The sequence below is a fragment of the Sebastes fasciatus genome, chromosome 13 (assembly GCF_043250625.1).
Source record: "Sebastes fasciatus isolate fSebFas1 chromosome 13, fSebFas1.pri, whole genome shotgun sequence".
Taxonomy (NCBI): domain Eukaryota; kingdom Metazoa; phylum Chordata; class Actinopteri; order Perciformes; family Sebastidae; genus Sebastes; species Sebastes fasciatus.
Genome location: NC_133807.1, coordinates 3,708,119 through 3,733,784, shown reverse-complemented (window position 1 = coordinate 3,733,784; position 25,666 = coordinate 3,708,119). Strand labels below are relative to the sequence as shown.

General features: G+C 42.8%; 1 protein-coding gene across 2 annotated transcripts in view; it reads left to right on the top strand.

Annotated features, from left to right (window-relative positions):
• LOC141781503 (carbonic anhydrase-related protein 10-like) overlaps nt 1-25,666 on the top strand; it is a 106,934-nt gene that overhangs the window by 6,410 nt on the left and 74,858 nt on the right. The window lies entirely within an intron of this gene.

The following is a 25,666-nucleotide window of genomic DNA, read 5'->3' as shown; positions in this document are numbered from 1 at the left end:
CCAAACCAGACCAGACCGGCCGAAATCAAACCCAACCCTAAATGAATGTGTCTTTCTAATGATAAGGTTCACATAAGGGGCATTGATCAGATTGTGTGTTAGTAAGTGAGTTTGTAAGGTGGTGGTTCTACACCATTTCAAATGGGCCACGATTGCGAATGCAATTTCAGAGGTACCAAAACCATAAAAGGGACTCTGTGTAAGAATCAGAAATGTCTTGTTAACAGCGACACCTGTTGCCGTTAAGTCGACGATAGTCAGCGTCCTGTTGCTCGCGCTCGCTCTACATAGACATGAACGAGCATCGCTCAAATCAGTGAGGAGACACACGTCAGCGGGTGTCGGGTGCTAACTTCAGAACCTGATCACGATACCTTTCTAGTATCGGTATACCGTGCAACATTAATAAACACATTAATACTCATTCAGTGCTAACGTACCTTCTATCACTGCTGTAAATATTTACAGTTTCCCTCTCTGGGGATAGCGGTGGGGTAGTTTGGAGATGATGTAGATGACTTCCATACAACTCGACACTTCTATTGTCACATTGCGATGAATGAACTCTCTCTGTGGCTCTGCATATACACAGAGAGGGACCAGGAGCATTTATTTATAATTACTTTGAAATCAACTGAGTTTAATTTGGAGTTCTACTTTCATGCTAGAGCAAGTGTCATGCTTTTAAAATCTGCGTTTCCTGTTTGAGAATGAGACTTGTGTGTGTGTGTGTGAAGGGTGTGACAGGCCTTCTGGGTAAATGGAGACTGACAGTGAGCTCATCACATCAGTGAGCGTAGCCTGACTTTGACTCTAGCTTTTTCAAGCCTCAGTCTTACTCTCACACTACACCTCTTCCTCTCTTTGTGTTAGTGCTGTGCCAGCACAGAAGAAATGTCTGCTTCAAGCTGTTTTTGGGGGGGAATGAGGCGGGAATACAGTCAGCAAAAACTTAAAAAAACTAGGATGGTATTCAAAACTCAGGTCACTGTCGTCTCGTGCTTACATTTCCTGTGATCACCTTTACAGCCACATGAGGCACACGGGCGATTTGCTGAGATAAGAGACGAAGCTGAGTGTCTCTGCCGGCCTCAGAGAAGAAGAAACAGACATCACGATTACTACTGTAATGACAGATGAACAAGACTGAGCACGAATGATGCAACTCCAATGCTACTTTGCTGTTAACACTGAGGAGGCAGAGAGGAAGGAGTCTGGCAATGCTACTGTGGTTCGCTATTACTTTGGCAGTGTAAAACATGGAGTCTATATATAACACATATACAGATACAGTATGCACCACAGATGCCATGAGACAATGGTGAGTCTTTGGCAGGCGTAGATGGCAGCGTTCATATCTCGTGTTCTACTTCATAGTCCATTCGACAGCACCTGCTGAGACAGGAACACCTTCAGGATTGGTCGGGTTCAGGTCCACCTAGTTCAGGGGTCAGCCCCCAAACCCCTCTTCCAACCCTAAATCCAACCTGACAGCATTAGGCAGAAATTTAATCAACAACAAATTTGCTGTAAAAGCTGGAGATATACTATCTAATGTCTGTCCTGTCTCATCCACTGTTTGAGACAGTCCCAGCTGGGTTGGTGTTTTTTTCTCCCACCAACGGCCACTAGGGGCAACAGTGAGTCACACCATATATACTGTATATACATTACATACATACAGTATATATAGACAATAAATGTTAGTTGTGTGATATTTATATTATGTTGCACACATACGATAATATTGTGTAAGTAATCCAGCGCCTCTTAAATGGAACCCAAGTGAGTTATCAGTTGGCTGATTTAATTATATTATACCAAGCGGCGCTGCTGTGTTAGTCACAAAGCAGCTGTCTGCAATGTCAAATCCGACGTTATTCAACACAGGGCACTAGTTACCTTAGCATAATGCAGCTTGAGGCAGGAAATCTAACAGAAACCTCGCTAATGGTTGAAACTATTTAAGTTCTACCTAAGTTTCACACAGGACATGAACAGCGGTCTCCTGGGTTTAAGTCCTGTGTTTGTTTGACCCCTCCGTCCACCCCTCCCACCATAACCCTACGCAGACCTGCTCTCTCTTTATACTACGTCAGTTGCTCTGAGCGTCTAATGACGCGGCTGTGTTTATATTGGAGTTAGCTGAAAGCCCGGTACAGATGCTGAACGGTGGCTCGGTGCGTCAGTATCAGACGCCGAGGGGTGCTGACCAGTGTCAGTATTCGATGAGTATAGTGAACGGGTTGAGGGGATTTCATACAAAAAATACGATTACTTTGGAAGATACTCGCGTGATTTCTGCTGAGGCCCCATGTGCTTCAGATAAACTCTGGAATACATTTTTACACAGAACGAGGACTTTTCTCCTCCATCACTTAACATCGGAAACACATCAGGAAGGATGTGAGCAAGAAAAAGATGTTTCAGTGTCCAGGGCACCAGACTGTTGTTTTCAGACAGGCTTGAACTAATTGTGAACCTTTCCTTTAAGAATGTGGTCGAGCTGCATTTAGCCTTGACTGAGATCTGAACACAAAGTGAGCCAGACCACCTCCAGATGTGCTGATCCGATTTCAATATGTTCTGTGTGCATTTACACCTGCATTAACATGATAGGACATCCAGATACAGATCACATGTCAGTGGCTGAGGTGTAGATGTGGTCTATGTCAGCTGTAGCTAACGTGAATGCAGTAAGTTAGCTGCCAAAATGCCAATGATGTAGTTAGTGTGGTCTCTGACTGTAACTTCTGTAAGGTAAAAGAAAAAGCCCTCTAACACTACAGCGAGCATAAAACAAGCTTAAGGGGAAGGTGGTTGAGGAAACATTGGACTTGGAGCTTTATGGAGGTCTGCAGCAGCTGAAATCATCAGCAGCCACTAGTCAACAGTGTCCGGTCCAACTTTTATTCACTTTTCATCTGTACTCAACTCATGTCCCATTATTTGTCTGTCCTGTGTGGGTCCCCGCTCTTCCTCTTCATTTCTCCTCTGTCTCTCTCTCTCTCTCTGCATCAGGCTGTAAAAGGTTCACCCTTCGGTTGTACACTTCTTTTGAACACTATATTTGATCACATCGGTGTCTGGTTGTCTCCCTATCTCCTTGTATCCTCTCCCTCTCCTTGTCTTTATTCTCTCATCTCCTCTGCCCTTTCAGCCCTACTCCTCCTCCTCCTTCGCTCTTCCTCTTCCCCCTAGTGTTTGATCCATTTTTCCTTTGCCTTTTTCTGTCTTTTCTTCCAGCGTCTTTTCTTTCCTCCTCATCTCGTCCCCAGTCACCCATCCTTCTCTCTCTCTCTCTCTTTGTCATCCCTCTAATTTCTCTTCTCTGCCTCTATTCCTTCCAGCCTGAACGGTCTGGAGATGTCGCCATCACTCATTTGAATTTGCTCACGACTTGAGGCCCGTTCAAAAACCTCAGAGAGAATGTTGACCGTGCGCTGCGCTCAGAGGCGGCTCTGATGAGACTGCCTCCTCTGTGTTATTACCTGGATAGATTCTGTTGGTCACGCTAACCTCAAATGTTACTGTTACAGAAAACCTTGTGTCCTTGCGTCTCAAAGGGAGAGCGACACAAAGACAAACAGACAGAACCAGAAGCGGCACATTTCACAGTGGGAGCAGCAATATAATAGATTATATAAATTAATTATTAAAACTGGAAAAACAGGTTACAGCAACAACAAATGATGCAAACCACTAATGTAATACATTTGGTAGCAGACAGCTCTAATGTAGCTAAGGTGAAAATTAAAGCTGTAGTAACAGATTCTTTTGGCCTCATGCAAACAGCGGAACAAGATTAAAGTACAAAACTGACTGATTAATTAGGGTTTCAATTCGATACTATCACGATACTTGGGTGCCGATTCGATATGTATTGCGATTTTTGTTTAACAAAAAAATATCTAAATTAATACAGTAAAATGCAGTCAGAGATGTCCTGAATTCAAATATATCAGTCATTGTCAAGAATTATTTATTACTTTTTTCTTTCCCAGCAACCCAAAAATAAATAAAGACATTACACTCACACATTAGTGGTATTTTCTTTTTTAATTTATAAGGGACATGTAATGTTTTATACTTCTGGTGAATATAATCCATCCAATCTTATTTCCATATATGTATTTTGTATACACAGTTCCCTTTGTTGACACTTTATTTTGAAAACCGGACGTCGTCACACGTGTAAACTTCCTCTAACTTCTCCAAGGTGGTCTCTAGCTCTCCCCTCAGCTCCGTTCTCTTTATACATCCATGGTCAGCTCCATCGGGGCCGTTTCAATGCAGAGAACATAAATGTCAGTATATGGGTGCTCTACAGTTGTAACGTCGGCCCATTTGACCACGGAGATGAGAGCGACGGCCGGCTCGACCGCCGCGTTACTGCGATACGATAACATTGTGTGAAAACCCAAAGTGTTTCCATACTTTCCTGGATGTGTAGTGTTTACCACGTTGGGTTTAACATGTGAGGGTGCAGGTCGTATCCACACTGACCCTCTGACGTTTTGTACTTTATTATTTCGGCTTGCTGCCGTTTGTTTTGGTTGACGGATACGGAACGGATATGACGTACGACTACAACAACAAAGCAGTAACTTCCTTCTACCTCCGCATAGACTCAAATGAAGCAAATATATAGATTCTGGCATTAAAAAAATGTATTTCATAATCGATAAATGTTTTTTTTCCCAACCCTTACTATTAATCAGTTGTTATTTTCCAAGTCCAATATTCACTCTCCTATTATATATTCACGCTCTGTATTTGGTCTCCACCAACTCCTTAAGGAGATGATCTCTCTCTTGCTGCTAGTTTGTTGCTCACTGTATCTGTCTGCCGTCCAGTGGGTTTACCAGAGCTGCATCACTGAGAACAGCTGCCTGCTGCTGCTGCTGCTGCTGCTGCTGCTGGAAATGAGGTCTATGACAGCAGAGTTGTGGTCCATGAAACCAAAACTATGAGCTGAAAGACGCTAAGGGGAACTGCAGAGTCGGGTGATAATTCTCTGCAGGTTTGTCACCGCACTATCCACATAGTCATGTGATTCATTGTATATATTTTACTGATTAGTGCAGCTTTAATGATAGAGATGCCGATACAATTATTGTCCGAAATCACTCATCATTTGATATTAAGTGCTTTATGAAATCCATACAATGAGATAAGAGATAAAGTGTTTACAGTACGCACATTACTTCCTGCCATGAATCCCAGAGTACAATGCTTCCTTTGCAAATTATGCAAATTTACTTCAATGCAACACTGCAAAAAAATTATGACTCATACGGTAAGTGTCTGTCCTCCTAATGTACAACTCACTATGGAGTGTTTACTGTAGGGCTGAGAGCAGGAGGGCTACTTCTCCACCTAAACACAAGCATGCATAGAATGTGGTAAAGGAGCAGCTCACTGGGTTTACTCGTCATGGTTAGTACTAGTCTGGATCTGCTTCTATCTATCTATCTATCTATCTATTTATCTATCTATCTATTAGGGATGTTAATAATTAACCGGCATTAAGCATTTTAACCGATTAACGCTATCGGTTAAAGCGGTTAAAACGGTTAAAAGAAATGTTAATAAAGAATTAAAAAGCTGAGAAAAACTCGTCACTCGAAGGGGAAAAGCTGGTCCACCTTAAAGGGACTGTTTGTAACTTTCTAAGCGTATAAATGTACCTGGTCGGACACATGCGCGCTCGCGTGTGGCCGGAGCCTCTCCTCCTCTGCCTGCTTGCCTTCACTCAGACACACAACGCGCGTTCTCGCATACTCGCTCCACCTATAGACGTGAATGTGTGCTCACTCCACACTGCAGGAGAGTTAGTTTAGCTCTGAGAATATCTAGTGAATGTACAGTGGATGTCTGTGCAGAAATAACTGCTGCAGCTCCTCCAGACCAACAGAGGTTTCCCGTGTCTTGTGAAGTGACGGGGCTCTGCAGAGAGAAACGTTATCGCCTCTGACCGGGTGCCGGTGTCTCCCCTGCGGGCGCAGTCAGGAGGCTGAAGCACCCAGTCGGACGCGATAACGTGTCTCGCTGCGGAGCTCCGGCACCGACGCTGAAGCATGAAAAGCCAACACTAGGATCAGCATTGATTCATGGAGAGACCTTCGTCTGGTCAGCTAACATTACTGCCAAGCAGCTGAAATATAGAGTGATATTGTGCTTTTAGCTGACGTGTGTAGCCTCACTGTTTTGAGCGATGCTCGATCATGTCTATGTAGAGCGAGCACAAGCACGAGCCCGACGCTGACTTTCCTTGACTTAACGGCCACAGGTGTGGCTGTTAAGGTGTCCCTTTAAGAGCCCACCTTAAGAGCGGAGCCGGCGTTACAGATACAGGAAGTTGGCTCCCATCTATAGCTCGCTTGAGCGGAGGAGTTGTAGCCTCGTAGTATTTATTCACCGACAAATAAACTGTAAACACACTGTCTGCTACACCTACGTTCACAGCTAGAATGCCACCGACAACACAGTCAGTCGGAAACTCGCTGAAGTTACGCCGCGCATGACAGAGCGTATGTGTGTGGCTACAGCGGGCACGGAGCCACCGGCAATGCTTGCAGCTGCTAACGTAGCACAAACACACACACTGTTTGTCGGTCAATTGCTATCGTTACGCCGGGCAGACACACAGCGGACAACCTGCTAAACTAAACTAAATGTGCAGTGGAAACTTTTACTGGGAAAGTGGCTGCCTGCTAAGTTAACGCTCCCGTACAGGTGAACTGGAGACTCAGTTGTCTGTTGTCCTCATACACTGCAGCTGGCGGACCGCTGCATGCGGGGCACTAATCTTGTTGGTTAACGGTTAATAATCGGTTAACTAGGGTCGGTTATCGGTTAAGAAAGTTTTTCAAAATTAGCATCCTTACTATCTATCTATCTATCTATCTATCTATCTATCTATCTATCTATCTATCTATCTATCTATCTATCTCAAACCTGAATCAAATAATTCATTACACAACACCTGTGAACTTGAATATCAGTTGCACTGTATTCTCTATGAGTCATTTGTTCTTCTTACTGGAACTCATATTAGGGTATTAGGGTCATCTGTGAATTCTTTAAACAATCACTCTGTTAAGATGCTACAAATTTAGAAATTTTTTGGCTGCAAACTGGATTCTGTTATTTGCTTCAGAGTTTGAGTTTCTTGGCTTTCTCGGTGCCACAGACTGAATAAACTGTCAAACTGCCATTCTCTCATCCCGAGTTTTCTCCAAGACACACGTTAGCGAGGTGGCAAAAAGTGAGTTCCTTTTGTGAAGGTACCAAACTCTGAGAGGGATGTCGAGGTAGAGCAAAAATAAATCTATTTCAGTTTCAGACATGCCGTGTGTGGGAGCAAATAGAGGACCTTTATATAATAATTGATCTTTTCTTAAGCAAATGTCAGATGAACCAATTGAATGCCGTGTCTCTCTCGCGGCCCCTCTCTCGGCCGACGTGGCTTGCGAGTTTTTCTCTTCAACCACAATCTTCACCCGGAATCATCTTTTTATTGGCTTCTTCTCACAACATAGTACATTGATGAGGTTTTCCAATTTTTTTTTTTTTAATTTGTCAGAATCCCTCAAGATGGGAGCAAATGCAAATGAAGTGTAGTGAGAACTTGAGGACATTTGGAATATGTTATAGCAAGACGACAGGGAACAAGCTAGATGGTGTGTTCATGTGGTTTCTCTCACAGCACCATTGTATGTGTTTCTGTGCTGCCTGGCCATGAGAGCGAGGCGCTGAAAAGAGGAAAGAAAGGAAGAAGAGGAGAAAAGTGAGAGCTGCCCTTTCCTCCTGATCTTATCTTTACACCAGCTCTAGCTGTGTGTGTGTGCGTGTGCTTATGTGTGTGTGTGCTTATGTGTGTCCACTGAAGGGGACACACATAAGTCCTCTCTCAGGACAGAAAAATACCTTTTTCAACACAGTGACTAAAGACACTACGCAGACTAAAATTAGACTAAAGTGTTCATGGATTTCTTTAACTATGACGAGACTAAAATGTCCATAGTTTTCAAAATAAAAGTTTCTAAAAATAAGTCCTCTCTCAGGACAGAAAAAAATACCTTTTTCAACACAATGACTAAAGACTAAACAGACTACACTGACTAAAATCATACTAAAACATTCATGGCTGTCTTTGGCTAAGATAAAGTATCCACAGGGTTTTCAAAATAAAAGTTTCAAAAATAAATAAGTCCTCTCTCAGGACAGAAAAAGACCCTTTTCAACACAGTGACTAAAGACAAAACAGACTACACAAACTAAAATTAGGCTAAAATGTTCATGGCTGTCTTTGGCTAAGACAAAGTGTCCAGAGTTTTCAAAATAAAAAGTTTCAAAAAATAGTCCTCTCTCAGAACAGAAAAAAATACATTTTTCAACACAGCTCCACCTCTTTGCCCATTTTTGGATTAACTGGCATTGTTTAATTTTAGGGTCTATGGCTACCACAAATGACAAATTTCAGACAGATGGGTTAAGTAAAAATATAGTTTTATATTTAAGCTAAGTTAACGTTTGGTTGCGACTCCCTATAGCTTTCATTATCGAGCCTAATATAAAACTAAATTATCCCACTTTTATTTGCGTGGAAGTTTCACCATGTAAAGCCAGCCTATAAGTGAACCACCATCACCTGGTGATCGAGACTGACAATGAAATTAAGGAGCAACACTGTTGCAGAGCCGGATAGGTATTTTTTCGTTGTTGCAATCATTACAAAGCAAAAGCAGCATGTGTATACCTAACGCTATATGATGTGCTGTATTCTAATGTTAATGTTAATGCTAATGCTCCTTCCAAACCTCTCTGTGTAACTAGTATCACTATTACACAACGTCTAACCATGACTAGCCCCAAATCCACAAAACCAGCCTGAAAATGATGAAAATCTGAAGCGCCCGTGTCTGTCTGTTTATTCACCTGAGGGGCGCGGTGATCCCGCGGATCCCAGCTGGACATCAGATGAGTAGGTGGTCCTTAATGTGGCCCAGGACGCATTCACTACACACTGCTAAAAGAATGTGGTCATATGTGGCCCAGACCACCTCTGAATGTGGTCTGAAAGATCCGCTCTCAATGCGTCTTCAATGCGTCTTGAGTGTGTTCACACCTGTACTTAAAGCTGTCCACTTGTGATCCGATCACTGAGGACGCATGTTAATACCAGGTCTGAACAGGGCCTATGTCTGTTCAAGGTGGAGCTTTCAATTCTAATATGATGCTGGATAGTAGGGATGCATCAATAACGATACCAGTATCGCGTATCGGATCCGATACTGTGCTCATGTACTCGCACTCGTACTCGCAAAACGGCTCGGATACAACGGCACTGATACCACTTTACGGTAGCATGACGTTAACCTCTCGTCACCATCTTTCGGGTCATATCGCACGCGCTCACGCTCCACCTCCCCGACGGCGGGGCCGGGATCCCACCTCAGGCGGCGTTCGCCGGCCCTCACTTTCATTGCGCCAAGGGGTTTTGCTTGCACCCTCTGACTCGCGCGTGCGTTAGACTCCTTGGTCCGCGTTTCAAGACGGGTCGGGTGGGTTCGAGACATCGCCGCAGACCCCAGGCGCCTTTTACGTAGGCCGAGCCACGCCCTGGGGGCACGACACGGTTGGGGCGCACTGGGGACAGTCCGCCCCGGTGACGCTTTGGCCACGGCCCCGGGAAGCACCTTCGCCCCGAGCCTTTCCAAACCGACCTAGAGCCGGTCGCGGCACAACGCCTCGTATGCGTGACTCCCCAGCCTGCCGTGTGTCGCTCACACCCTCCAGCTGGCTGTTAACGAGGGACTTTTGGCTCAGAGAAGTACTCGTATCGGTACTCGGTATCGGCGAGTACCCAAATGTAAGTACATGTACTTGTACTCGAACTGAAAATAAGTGGCATCGGTGCATCCCTACTGGATAGTAATAGAATAGTAACATGATTCAATATGTTTCACATCTAAACATCATAATAAATCTATAGCTGTTTGGGGGCCCTTTTAGTTCTCCCCCCCTCCCACCCCCCCAGGCCCAGGTTGCTTACAATAAGTCTGCCCATGGTGCTTTTTTTCCCCAGAAGCTGTTTTCATACAATTTCCAACTGGGGTCATTGTTTCATATTGTAAAAAAGGCTGACGTTCTGTTTAGCTGTTGTTTCTAGAGTGCTATGTGTTCTAAGATGGAAGAAGTAAAAGTTGAAATCAAATGCATCAGCTTTGTGTCCCCTCTGTCCCTGTTGGAGAGGATGCTGGGAGATGGCGGATAGCCCATTTGAGAGACAGAAAAATAAAAAAAATAAAAAAATAAGAGACAGACTGTACCTCCTCCGGTGTGTTCGTGGAAGAGACAGCATCTCATATTAATGTCCCAGCTCTTGGTGTTATCGCTGTGTATTGTGAAGATGGGTGCGTGTCTGTAAAAGAATGTAATATCACTGCTGTTGTTTAGTGTGTGTGTGTGTGTGTGTGTGTGTGTGTGTGTGTGTGTGTGTGTGTGTGTGTGTGTGTGTGTGTGTGTGTGGTGTGTGTGTGTATGTGTTATAAGTGGTTATTTCTGTGTCTGTGTGTTTTGGGTATAATATCACAGCTCAGGGTTGTTATTTGGGAGTGCTGCAGAGTGAGTAAGTAGGACACCAAGTTAGTGATCAGAGGATTCTCTGCCTTACTCTCTCGCTCCTTCCTTCACACACACACACACACACACACACACACACACACACACACACACACACACTGCTATTATGCATATATTTTCTCTTTGTCATGCAGTTTCCCTATTTCTGTGTATCTCTTTCTCACTCTTTCTTCTTACAGTTTTTCTCAATTGTTTACACACAAATACTGGTACTTGACACACAATGACCACAACATGTAACTCATGCACCAACCCCCTGAACCAATTCTGCTAAACTACAAGCACAATTCCTGCTTTACACTCAAATTGCAGTTCTAAAACACACTTTTTTCAAAACACTACACACAATTCTCTGCATTTGGCACAATTTTCATGAAGAAAATCTCGTTTTCACAAGGAACACACTGTCATTCAAAATTCTAAAGTCAATTGCCCTACTATGCACACTGACTCATCACATGGGCAAACACCTGTCACACAGTGTTACAATTAGCAATCATGGAAAGTGTATGACCGAAATCCACAAACGCGTATACCCCTTCTCCAAGCTATGGAAGACGCATGTGGAGATATAGCAGTTGATGCTTTTCATGGCTGGATTCGACATGCTAAGCGATATTTCCCCCGCTGCTTGGCCAGGGAAAACATTGCTTGTGATGTGGATGAGGTGCTGTGGCCAGACCGAAACAGAAGAGAGGATGCAGCATAGTTTTTTTTCTTCTGTTTTTTTTACTGTAACTGTATACAGTAAATTCTTCTGTTGTTTTGTATGTAGACCACTGTATGTGCAACTTTGTGTTGGTTGGGATGTACACTGTGTACATTGTTTTTGTGGGGAAAATAAAATATATTTGTTACCGTGTATTTGTGTGTTCTGAGTATAAAAACAATATTCTAAAATATTTTACAACACACTTATGTATGTACTGTCTGTAGTAAGTGTAACACTGAACAAAAAAAAGGCCTAAGTCATTATGATGAATGGAGAAGTGTTTTCCATTCATCATAGTGTTTTACATTGAGCACATCAGTGTTCAACTGGTTCTTATAAATGTCTATTCATATGATGGTTTGTGTGTGTCATTTGAAAACAAAATAACATTTTGAGAAGAAATAACATTGTTTTGAATGTAAAGTTTAATTTTGCAGGAGAATTGAGGGGTTTTGCCCATTGTGTGTGTGTTTTTTGATTTGTGTGTAGAGTTCTGAGAGTATGAGGCATGCTTTCAGAAAATGTGTTTAAACAATCGAGAAAAACTGTAATATATCTCACTCGCTCTCTCTCTCACTCACACACCCTGGCATGGCCACAGGAGAGAGGAGAGAGAGAGAGAAAGAAATGGAGAAAAGTAGCTTGATCGGAGGAGGAGGAGGAAACAACATTCCTCCCACGCAGTAGAGGAGATATGAGCAAATTTAGACGGGACTAAAGGAGGGATAGCGGGACAAGTATGGGATAAGGAGAGAAGGATCACCAGGAGCAGAGAGAGAAAAGGCAGAGGAGAAGGAAGTTATGATACTCAATCTCAATAATCTCCTGATAATCATTACACATCCACATTCTCCACGCCCGATGGGCCGCCTGTGACATTTCTCGCAATTACTCACCGCGGTAACGACATTACCAGCTAATGCTGGCAGTGATTACGGCATCGCTGCTATTTGTTCTTATTTAGCCGGGGCCGCCGTGGGCTGCTGTAATGGATGGGCACGTGCTCGCTGAGAAGATGTGTTGTCGTGAAAGTTCCAATGAATTCATTAGAGCCTGTAATGTAGCTGAGGTGAGATGAGATGAGATGAGATGAGATGAGATGAGGTGAGGTGAGGTGAGGTGAGGTGAGATGGGATGAAGTGAAGTGAGGTGAGATGAGGTGAGATGGGATGAGATGAGATGAGATGAGGTGAGGTGAGGTGAGGTGAGGTGAGGTGAGGTGAGGTGAGGTGAGGTGAGGTGAGGTGAGATGGGATGAGATGAGGTGAGGTGAGGTGAGGTGAGGTGAGGTGAGGTGAGGTGAGGTGAGGTGAGGTGAGGTGAGGTGAGGTGAGGTGAGGTGAGGTGAGGTGAGGTGAGATGGGATGAAGTGAAGTGAAGTGAGGTGAGATGAGGTGAGATGGGATGAGATGAGGTGAGATGAGATGAGATGAGATGAGGTGGGATGAGATGAGATGAGGTGAGATGGGATGAGATGAGGTGAGATGAGATGAGATGAGGTGAGATGAGATGAGGTGAGATGGGATGAGGTGAGGTAAGGTGAGGTGAGATGGGATGAGATGAGATGAGGTGAGGTGAGGTGAGGTGAGGTGAGGTGAGGTGAGGTGAGGTGAGGTGAGGTGAGTTGGGATGGGATGAGATGAGATGAGATGAGATGAGGTGAAGTGAGATGAGGTTAGATGAGGTGAGATGAGATGAGATGAGGTGAGATGGGATGAGATGAGATGAGGTGAGATGGGATGAGGTGAGATGAGATGAGATGAGGTGAGGTAAGGTGAGGTGAGATGGGATGAGATGAGATGAGATGAGGTGAGGTGAGGTGAGGTGAGGTGAGATCAGATAAGGTGATAAATATTTCTATTGGTGTATTCTCACAGTCCACACAAACCGCACCAGAACCCTCTGGGAAGTGGTCCGAGACTCTTTTTTTTAGGTGGTCTCAGTTTGGTTGTTTAGAGTTTGATTGATGGTTTTCACACCAGTCCAAACAAGCCAAACCTAACAGGTTAGGTATGTAAGCACCATAAGACAAAATGGAATGTGTTACAGCTGAACAAACGCATATAGATATACATATACTGTTTTTTCTTTTGCTATTTGGTATGTTCTCTATTTGTTCATTTGGGAGAACAGAACAGAACAAGAGAAGAGACCAGCAGCAGCACAGACATCAGGGGTTTTATTGTGACAGCTACATGAGGATGTCTGAGTCCTTGCAGGCAGAAAAAGAGTTGAAATCAGACACATGTGGGACTCATTTCAGTCCCAGTGCTCAGGAAGCTGACGGAGGCGTGATGGTCCGGTGTCTCATCACTCCCCCTTTAAGAAGGCCCCTTCAGGTGCCGTCTCAAAGACAGTCTCTCCACTGCTGATTTCAGATGCTGAGGGAACATGGAGCCAGCCGGCCACCAGGGTTACCCACAGGACAGCAGCGTTTGAATCGTGCTCTGATACTTGAGTGCAACTCAAAGAGCCTCAAAGTCCAAGTGGAGAGGCTGCAGATGTCAGCTGGCTGCTGCTGCATACTGTGCAGCGGTGGTGGGGAGGTGGCGGATCATCTGGCTCGGGGACATGTCCCCCTCTCTTTTCAAATCCTATTTTTGTCCACCTCAGTTTTTCCAGCTTCAGATTTTAGTCACTAAACTCTCTGTAATCAGAGAAGTTTTATTTTACAGCCACTACAGTACGAATGAGAGGGACTTTGGTTGGAGCGTGCAGACGCCCTGAACCCCTCCACCCGTTGGTTTTTATATACATCCCAACTTCATCGCGTCCCTGCGACCTCTGAAACTAAACCTAACCCTTGAAAAAAGAACATGAAAGCCACATATCGTGTAAAATTATCTTTTTTATTTTATGCATTCTACATTTTTAAGCCCTTTTATCATTATTTTTATTCTTTTCAGAATCAGCTTTCTTTTTTTTTTAACTTCTTTTTATTTCCTTTCAACAGGTACAGTCGTACAGCACAGTCACATGTTTTGACATGGTCAAGTGTCCTTAGGAGGCCGTCCGTGAGCTTCGGCATCCCCACAATGTCCATACATTGTTCCATTAAGTAGGAATGAGTCATATTTTTCGTCCATAGGCCCAGAGAATACATAGATGTACAGGGAGGAAAAATAACATGTTTATTTATATACTTATATTAGGAGAGAAGTGAAGAGAAGTATAAACAAAGTAAATAGTGATACAAAATCACAACGAGAAAAATAAATAAATATCAACAAAAATGAATAGAAGACTAAAAAATTTAAATCCCCAGGTTGTTACATATTCATTTAGTTCACATCAATTAAGAAAAATTAGGATATTGGGGACCACTAAGTTAAGAAAACATCTGTCCTTAGTTGTAACCTTGCAGTGATGTTATCCATGTAGTAAACCTCTTTAACCTTCTCCCTCCATTGTGTTACTGAGGGGGGGCTGCGGCCTCAACCAGGAGACTGTAATCATCTTCTTAGCAATTGTAGCATCAGTAATATCCTATTATTGTCTTCTATATACTCTGGTATTATTCCCAGTATAAAATAAGATGGTTTTCATATATCCAAACATTTTTTAATTTATTTTTGTATATTCTAGTAGTTTTGGACAGTCCCAGAAGATGTGCGTGTGGTCTCCTATTAAGCCACAGCCAGAATCAGCTTTATTGGCCAAGTATGTGTACACATATGAGGAATTTGAAGGTTTTTTTTGTTGCTCTCAATGTATAAACACAGTAAAAATGTCTCTATGTTTCTCTCTCTTTAGTCCCATTTAAATTGCTGATATCTCCTCCTTATATATAAAACAACTGTCTTGTAGAGTACTTTAAGCCGCATGATGAAACTGAAAGGAATGCATGCAGTGTAGAGTAGCAGCTCTGTGTTGCTGTACTGCATGTCGGCGTATAGCCCCGGCTCCTCTGTCTGACTGTGCTGGTGCTCCTCTGCAGCCCAGCGGCCTCTGTTACATCACACATTGTGCTTATTGAAGCTGCTTCATGCTGTTCATAGTAGGGCTGGGCGATATCACCTAAAATGTATATCACAGTATTTTGTTTGTCATTTGCGGTGACGGTATTATATCACAGTATTACAAAATTAAAAGGGATACACCACTCGAAACATGATTCTACCTCTTTTCTCTCTATTGGCAATGTAAGGGGACATATCTTAAAGGTCCCATATCGTGCTCATTTTCAGGTTCATACATGTATTTTGTGTTTCTACTAGAACATGTTTATACACTGTAATGTTCAAAAAAACTTTTATTTTTCTCGTTCTGTCTGCCTGAATATACCTGCATTTACCCTCTGCCTGAAACGCTCCGTTTTAGTGCATTTAAACGGAATAGCGTTGCTGGGCAACAGCTTGGGTCCATGTGTACTTCCTGTCAGCTGATGTCATTCACATACACTGCAACAGGAAATAAACTGGGACACATTTAGAATGTTTACGTTTAAAACAGTGTTATGGTCTAAATATTGTATATTTGTGACATCACAAATGGACAGAATTCCTGACGGCTTGTTTCAAACGCGCAATTTCTGAATACGGGCTGTGTGTGTTTCTGCGTATAGTGTGCCTTTTGATAGTTTAACAGTATTTATATAGCACTTAAACCTGCTTTATAATATAAAAGACATGAAAATATCCCTTTTTATAATATGGGACCATTAAGAAAGACAAAAAATATTTTTTAAAAACAGATGTGTTTATCGGCCCCAAATAAGATTGAAAATGAGGCAGACCTATAGGCTTACATGTGATTTGGGAGGAGTAGCCTGCCTGTCTCCCATAATGTAAATGTAATGTGATTCAGATTTAATAATAACAGCCATTTTGTTGTTTTGAGTTGTGTGTGAACTGTAGCCGACTGCTGAGTAACAAGTTATGTCATATTTACTCTTGTTTTATTATTTCAAAGTATTTTTTCACCTCTTTTCACCACAGCCAAACTGGGAATTACATTACATTTAAAAGAATTTACATCTTTGAAGAAACAGAAAACCCACCTTAACCCACATGAAAAAAAGAGTTTGACAAAATACAGCGTAGACGCTGTTTGACCGGTACTGTACAGGAGACAGGTGGACCGTGAGCAGCCGGGCTCATTTAGAAATTCGCCGCGTGATGTATATTTTGTCCCGCGTGATGCAAGCGGTTCTCAGCAAAAATACACTGTGAAAACGATCTGTTTAAGGCTGACAGCTCCGCAGCAGCAATGCTGTCTGTGTGGTGCCACACGCGTACGAGCGGCAGCAGTTGACTGCAGCGCCGTGCTGCTCACCCGCTTCCGTGACGAAGCCTGTACATAACTATAGACAACCTGTGTGGGTGTGACGTAGTTTATCGTGTGTTGTATTTCCCTCGTGTGTGTGTGTGCTAAAACTAAAACGTGTGTGTGTGTTTATCACGGTAATGATGGTATTGCAAAATTCATGTCGTGGCCGAACGTGACACCGGTGGCGGTGATGACACCGGTATACCGCCCACTCTTAGTTCACAGTTTGAACAGTGTGACACAGACTGCACCTGTACAACAGTGTGTTTCCTTGTAGAGCACGTGTCAAACTCAAGGCCCGGCACTTCATTTTATGTGGCCCGCGAGAGCTTGCAAAGAATATCATTTGCTTATCATACAATTTTATGCCGCTTTACAGAAATACGGTGTCCACAAACTACATGTCCCACAATGCATCTCGATTTTGTTACCTGCGCACTGAAGCGTCTCAATATCGGACGTTTCCAGCAGCATCACTCTAGCAGAGTGATGTGGTCGCCAAAATGTCTAGGAATAATGTTTGTGTGAATATATGCGTACAGGAAACAGCAGAACAATCGCACTACTGAAAAACAGTTTAGGGGAGAGGGATATCTCAAGGTGTTTTAACCAGTTAGTGAATCAGGAAGGGAGCGCAGAAATGTTAGGCGTGTGTGTGTGTGTGCGCTGCCTGCAGCCAGCGACGCAGGCTACTCCGTCACATTGTTGTACCATAGTTCTGCCCCTCTGAACTGCGACCAAAAAGTTGAACAAAGTCAATGTAATAAATAGTGCTTGATAATATTTGTGTGATGGTAAAAAAAAAATAACTTTATTTTTCACTTGAAAATTTGGATCTTTGATGGATGAGTAATGATGGGAGTTTCTTAATCTCATACATTAATGGGATCTATGTTATAATAACACATATAAATGTGAGTGTGTGTGCCCACATTCAGTATTTTTGTGTCTAGGTACATGCATATATATCGATGCACAAGCATGTGTTTTTGTTACTGAACTCATTTTTTAAATAAACTGTACAATAGTAGTACACTCGAATGTCTGCTTGCAATAACTTTTCGTAGACTTCTGCTTTCAGAGCTAGTTATTAATTAAAGGTCCCATATCGTGCTCATTTTCAGGTTCATACTTGTATTATGTGTTTCTACTAGAACATGTTTACATACTGTAATGTTCAAAAAAAACTTTATTTTCCTCATACTGTCAGCCTGAATATGCCTGTATTTACCCTCTGTCTGAAACGCTCCGTTTTAGGGCATTTTGACGGAATTGCGATGGAATTGCAACGGAATTGCAACAGAATTGCGTTGCTAGGCAACAGCTTGGGTCCATGTGTACGTCCTGTCAGCTGATGACATTAACATACACTGCAACCAGGAATAAACTGGGACACATTTAGAATGTTTACATTTAAACATTGTGTGTATTTCCCTGTGGATTGAGCGTTTCGATACTTTCACAGTATTTATATAGCACTTAAGCCTGCTTTATAATAACAAAAAATGTAATAATATGGGACCTTTAAGTTATTACTAAAACCAATAATAATCGAATGCAGAGGCAATTTTGTAATATGATAAAGAGTAGATATATTCATATAGTTTTACATTTACAACCGGCCCTTTGAGGGCAACCATAATGCTGATGTGGCCCGGGACGAAATTGAGTTTGACACCTCTGTTGTAGAGGTTCAGACTATAAGTTAAATTTAACACCTAGTCATGAAGACAGATCTTTTATTATAGAAGTCACTCATAATGTGATATATGCTTATTACTGCACTGATATTATTATGCAGCTTCCATACAGTATGTAGGTGTGCAAGATAGACACCGAGATCCTCTCTCAGCTCTCATTCATTCTGTGCTGCCCGTTGATGGTTTCATTTGTCAGCTAACTTTGTGTAAAAACCAGACACATAATAATAATAATATAATGATGGAGGGATGACATCATCCAGATGGCCTGGGAGAGCACAAAGAGGCAACACTTTACACTACGGTACACAACAGTGTGAGCAATCAGTGAGGATGAATCAGGAACATCTAATAACTGATACATCATGAATAAGTAGTTCCTGAAGAATATACTGTAGATGATGATGATGATGATGATGATGATGATGATGATGATGATGATGATGATGATGATGATGAGTTAGTAGAGAACAGACTGGAAGATCCTGAAGTCATGATTAGTTCATGGACAGCCTACTGACCACTTTGTTCATGAGTCTTATACCTTCCTTCGTGCTTAATCCCTCTATCCTTCCTTATTTCCTCCATTGCTTCCTTCCCTCCATCCCTCCTCTCTTCATCTCGTTACCTTTCCTTTTTCACATTACATATTCCTTGTTCGAGCCCACATGTATTCTTATGTGCATTAGATTAATTTCATTCTATCGTTGTCAGTTCTGGCTCTATTATGTTTTATTATTTCGTGCCATGTAGCGTTACATCATTATGTATATTTTTCTATTGTTTTTTATCGCTTTCCATTTATGTTTTGACAGAATATTTGACGGATAATAAATCCCAGCAAACTATGAGGTGCTATAAAGCAGTGATATTTCAAACAGGGAGCGATCACGCCGTCTCACTGTCTCTTTAAATATGACCTTTGTCTCAGTGTCGGGAGTTATCACAGCAGGAGTGAAAGTCAGACAGACGGACATAAAGAGAGGTAAAATATGCTGTGGGGGAAGACAGAAGAGTGACAAAAATACACAGCGAGGGGGTTAGAGAGGATGACCCCGTCTACACACACACACACACACACTCATAAAGATGCAGGGGAAGACAGAAGCTCAGCAGCAGATGGCTGTAAATCCCCCATGATGACCGAAATGAAGGTCGAGACCCTGGAATATCATCACTCGGCACAGCGGTGGTGCTGATGTTGCAGCTCAGCTGATCTCAGACAGACTGTATGTTCATCAGCCCTTCGCTCTACTGTACACGGCCATAGGCTGTAAAGATGGACGACATGACGGCTCCTCAAAAGTGATTACTTTTTTAATGCTATAAAAAAGGGGGTGGGACGTCATGATTGACAGCTGTGATTGACAGGTGCTTTGAGTGAAGTAGTCATCTGTCTGGATTGTACGAGAGAGGAGATGTAACTTTGATCGTAACCGTCGAGCTGCGGGCCATGCTCAGTTCACGAATGGTCCTGCAAAACTTCCATCAGCCTCAGCTGTTCTTGTGTTTAGTGCTAGTTAGGGATTAGCAAATGTTACCACGCTAACATGTGTGATGGAACTTTCTATTAATTCCTCTCTTCTTGGTCGAAAGGTCAGAGTGTTTGTCAGAGTGTCCCTCTGTTGACATTATTGGGTTGGAGTCCTGTCTAGAGGAGCCACCGTTATCTGTACAGCTGTGTCTGTAGTGGAGACCGTAGAGCCAGTCGCTAGGGCAACCAGGGTCAGAGATGCCAGAGGAACGGAGTAAGTCAAAACATGATAAGGGTAAGACACTGAGCACCAGGGAGGAAGGGCAGAGTTGTGAGGCCTTCACGCAGAGAGCACCTCAATGTGGAGACCTGACAATTGTTCCTTGATCAAGCTTCAATAAACCTTCTGTGTAAGACATCATCAGCTCCGGGGCCTCTTCCTTCCTTTAAGTTAACTTGTGTATCAAATATTCCATCACAACATGCTAATTAAGACATGACATGTTAGCATTGTCATTGGGAGCATATTAGCATGCTGATGTTGCCTCAGTACAGCCTAACAGAGCTGCTAGCATGGCAGGAGTCTCTTATTTAGCAAGCCTGCTGCGAGTTACCCTCATGTGCGCCAAACATTTCCCTCACTGCAATTTCTCAAGTTGGTGTGGTAGTTCCTCCTACAGTAGGTGTCTCCAGTACCACATCTTGCCATGGTGACTCACACACACAGACTCACAAGGTGAAACCACAGCAGCCACAGGCTGACACAGCTGGCAGAAACACACACTCAGTCAGTCCAGTAAAGCTGAGTCTGTCAGAAGTCAACCACAGTAACTGTTGATTACCTCCATAGATGGAACCTGGCAGTCCAAGCCGGATCACAAATAAAACAGACACGTTAGCCGAGTGCTTAGAAAACATGTTGGTTAGGGATAGTGGATAAAAGCCAGCTTGAATCAGATTAGTCTTGTGTGGGAGCTTGAAAACACAGCTGGAGGTCTACAGAGCCAACAGAGCCGGAAGTCTACGGAGCCGTCAGAGCAGGAGGACTACAGCGCCGACAGAGCAGGAGGTCTACAGTGCCGGAGCTCTACAGAGCCGACAGAGCTGGAACTCTACAGTGCTGGAGCTCTACAGAGCCGACAGAGCCGGAGGTCTACAGAGCCGACAGAGCCGGAGGTCTACAGAGCCGGAGCTCTACAGAGCCGACAGAGCTGGAGCTCTACAGTGCTGGAGCTCTACAGAGCCGACAGAGCCGGAGGTCTACAGAGCCGACAGAGCTGGAGCTCTACAGTGCTGGAGCTCTACAGAGCCGACAGATCCAGAGGTCTGCAGAGCCGTCATTCATCTAGGCTCCAGGTCAAATATCTCAGTCAGTGTAATCATCTTTGCTAATCAGTACATCAGTACAGCTACTGGCCAGTGGAGCACACACATAGCTCTTTCCTATCTGCTGGGCGAGGGAGGTCATAACACCTTTACCTCCTCTACATGCTGTAACAACCAACCATCCAGTCACAAACCTGCAGCCTACAGGATCTTATCTTTGGGATAGTCAGAGGCTCCCTCACGCTGTGGTACTGCTGCAAGCTCAAAGGCAGTCGGGAGCAGACTTTCACATGGTCAGCACAATTACCAGATAGATAGAACAGCTGGTATGCCAATAAGTCTTTCCCATCAACACCTCGACCTGCTGAGGGCAGTCGCCCGCTGCCATTTCATCAGTCGTGCTGAGTTTGAAAGGCTCTGGCGCTGTTAGTCCGTCAACAGACTGCTGCAGTTTCCACCTTTACAATGGACCTCTCTCGGTATCATCGGTAAAGGAAAAATTAGGTTTTATTTTCATATTAAAATAATTGCTGGGGTCTTGGAAGGTGGAGACATGGCTATACAGTAGGTCCAATAGTAAATAGAGCAAGCAGGGAGAGTCACACAATCCTTCAGTTGTAGCCAACGGCTAGAGGGATAGTTTGACATTTTGGGAAATATACATATTCAGTTTATTTCCAAGACAAAATCTATGTACGATAAATACAATGCCTTAGCTATCAGCCGGTAGTTAATCTAAAACTCATGTTATATCTCCTTTCTTTAATCTGTACACAAACCAAAGTGTAAAAATAAAGCGCTGGATTTTGTTGCTTTTGGCTAGAGCCAGGCTCTTCCTCATGTTTCCAGTCTATGTTATGCTAAGCTAAGCTAACCAGCTGCATGGCTCCAGCGTCATATTTACTATGCAGACAGTGTTATCTTCTCATCTAACTGTTGGCAAGAAAGTGAACAAGAATATTTCCCAACGTGTTTCCTTTAGTTGCTGAAGAACTTTTCAGCGCAGGCCTCCCCTAACCTCAACCCGGCAGTAAGCTCTAAAGCTGAATATGATTGTGAGTCTTTTGATAGTTGAAGTTCCCATGTGGCTGTGGCTCAGGAGGTATAGCGGGTCATCCTTTAATCACAATTTTGGCGGTTCGATCAAAGTGTCCTTGAGGAGACACTGAACCCCCACGTGGCTCCCGATGGGCAGGCCAATAGCGAATCTTGCATGGCGGCTCCGCCACCATCACTGTATGAATGCGTGTGAATGAGAGGCAAGTTGTAGCCCTTTGTCTGGTAAGGTAGATTATGAATGCAGTCCATTTACCATTCTTCCTTTTGGATGGACCGCAGAGGGCCAGCCCTACAAACGCCAAAAGTCTTTCACTGAGTGATGAAGTTGCAGGATTGGTCGGCCAACTGTTGGAGTACCTCATTGGTCTTTCCTCTTTCAAAATGAAAAGGCGAAGAATAGTTCCGTGTTTAGGTTTTCTGGGGAGCGTGTCAGCGGTTCAATGTATCATTACATAGTGCTGTTGTTGTGCATGTGCTATTGTTTATGTTCATTTAAGTTACGTTATGTTGTTGCTTCGTATTGTGGTACCGTGCATTTGCACCAAGCGCGAATGCAAATTTCCGCCTCGCTTTCATCCATCAGCCATGGAAGAAATAACCACTGTTGCTGCTTTGTACATGTTTGTACAAATAACGACATAATGATGCTGATTAGTAAAAAGTCTGAATGCATGCTTTGTCGGGTCTGTCTGCAAGACGACAAGCTAACAACTTTTGAAATGCTTGTTTTCTGAATGGAGTTTGGATCGATCAGTGCCAGGCTATGCTAACATTGTAGCTGCTCCATTAACACTCCATCTAGGAATAAAAAAATAGTTTTTCAACCTTAGAAGCCCCTTTCATCCACTCCAAATATCAAATTGGTGAGAAATGTCACACTAAGACTGTGACAGCTATTTAAAGAAAGGTATCAAAGTAAAAATGACTGCTGGCGTAGCAAAATGCATCAACTTTGTCAGGCGAGTTTGAGCTCTGCATCATTTCATTAGATCTTAATTAGGTTTTCACGGATACCAAGTTTCTCCATGTCTAAGAACAATGTGAAGGCACGCCTGAGCTCACCCCGTGGCAGCGTTTGAAAAGTACCGTCTATATGGAGATGTGGGTAAAATTATCAAGATGTGAAGAAATGGGCTAATGAGCCAATAGCTGCTATATGTCAGTGAGCCTTTAGTATTAAGATCACAGAAAGGTCTTTGGTTAAAAAGTTCTTCCTATTAGTCAGGCTGATGCAAGTGGGTGAGATTGAGGGAGAGGAAAGCGATATCGATCTTTTGGGGTCAACGTTGCCCCGGCACTCTGCTCTTTAATTTGGACTTTGGATGCTTAATTAGCTCAAGAAATATTTAAACTGAGCTCACCCATGCTGACGTCTTGCTTTTGGCTTGCCGGTCACCGTTATTGCTAATCCTTCTTCAGTCTTTTTATTTGTGTTTGGCCGGGTGTTTCTGCTTAATTGGACGGTACAGATTTAAGAAAAAAGTAAGAAAAGAAAAGATGATATGTGACCCAGACCGACTTGAACCTGTGACACTGCAACTAAGTGCACATTAGAGGGGGAGCTAAAAGGTTCATTTTGACAAACCCCTTTGGTTTTTAGAGACGTGAGAGACATCTTAAGTAAATGTCTTGTTGATGTCCACCTGGTGATTCAACTGATCCCAGGATAACATTTAGTTTGTGTGTGATGGACTGACATTTGAGTTTTTTGGAATGCAGAGGAATGGCTCTCGGGATGGTAGTGTTGTTTGGATGACATTAGGTCCAGCCTGAAATATCTTGCAAGTATTGAATGTGATGGATCAGTGTTTTATTGGTTGGTTGGTTTTTATCGGCATCCAGAATTCGCGTTGGAGTAGCTTTGCTAACGATGATAACGATTGCCAAATATTGATACTGAATGTATGTGCAAAATGTTTTGTCAACGTATGTGTATTGTATATATTTATTGCATATTGTATTACATGCGTGCGTATTGTGTATTATAAATAATAATATGCGCATATACGAAAAGATAACAACTAGTCAATAGGATTAAGATAAATATGTAAGTAATGAATTTGTATTTTGATTAAGATACATTATGAGTAATGAATTGGTATTCTTGACTGATGATGAATTTATATTTTGATAAGGATAATTATATCAGTATTTAATTTATATATTTTTGTATGACAGAGATAAAAGGTATTAATTATTATATTTAGACAAGTTTAGGAAAATATATTAGAGTACTGTATATGTTAAGTTCAATAAGGAAGCTGGTTAATTAACAATGAATGACTTATGAAGGAAAACGGACTCACTCTGTTGCACACGTGTGCCAAAACACGTGCAATTTGCTGAATGAATGAGAAATTAATAGACAAACTAATTGTTCAGAGATTTAAATATATTGTTTTGAAAAAAAATTATTCTCATTCAAGAATTGAGCCAAAGCGAATGAGAAAAACTGTAATAAACACTATCATATATACTGTATGTTTATATCAGAAGTATGAAAACAGAAATGCGTCACTGATCTGTTTTGACATGCGTTTCCATGCCAACAGCCCCAGTATAGTTTTTGGGAGCCTGGCTCCCAGAGCGACTGTCACTCTAAAGAATGGGGTCCCTGAGCTGAACCAATGGTTTATCCGCTTTATTCGGCCTACATTCAGAGAAACTTTAGGAGCAAACCTGCCGTTCCCTGGTGCCTGTCTGCACTGTTGACAGTCACACTCATTGGTTCAAAAGGTAGCAGCTTGCCCCAGTTTTCGCTGCCATTTTTCAGACTGCTGTCTGGAAAACTGGAAAACATAATCCTTCGAGCTGAGTCCTGGTGGATTTCTCTGGTAATCTGGGAATAGATCAGATTTAAACAAAGGTTCTTTAATTAACAAAGTTTAGAGCAACAAATAAGTCGCGTACTAAGTCCTAATTTCTATACATAAAAAAATAAATAAAATGAAAGCCCTGCTCAGCAATCTACTACAACTTCAAAGTAATAATGGACATATCACTACAGTCATTTAAACTTTTTATTGATTCAAATTATAGTCAGTTCCTGACATATTGCTGTGGCTTAGTGGGTAGAGCAGGTTGTCCACTAATTGGAAGGTCGATGGTTCGATCCCCGGCTGCTCTGGGTGACATGTCGATGTGTCCTTGAGCAAGACTAGACGCAAACACTAGACCGACAGACGGCCCCAAACTGTCCGATAGCCAACCATCTGCTTGGTGTGTCATGGCCTTAAAGTTTCAGTAGTCAGTATATTTTTGGCATCATTGGGCAAAAATTCCATAATAACCTTTCAGCATATTGTAATTCAAGTGTTCTGAGAGATAACTAGACTTCTGCTCCTCCTCATGGCTCTGTTTTCAGGCTTTAGAAAATCTAGCCAGTGACGGGAGACTTTGAACAATCACAGGTCATTTCATAGAGAAAGCGTTCCTATTGGCTGTGCTCCGGTCATGTGACCAGAACTTGGCGTTCCT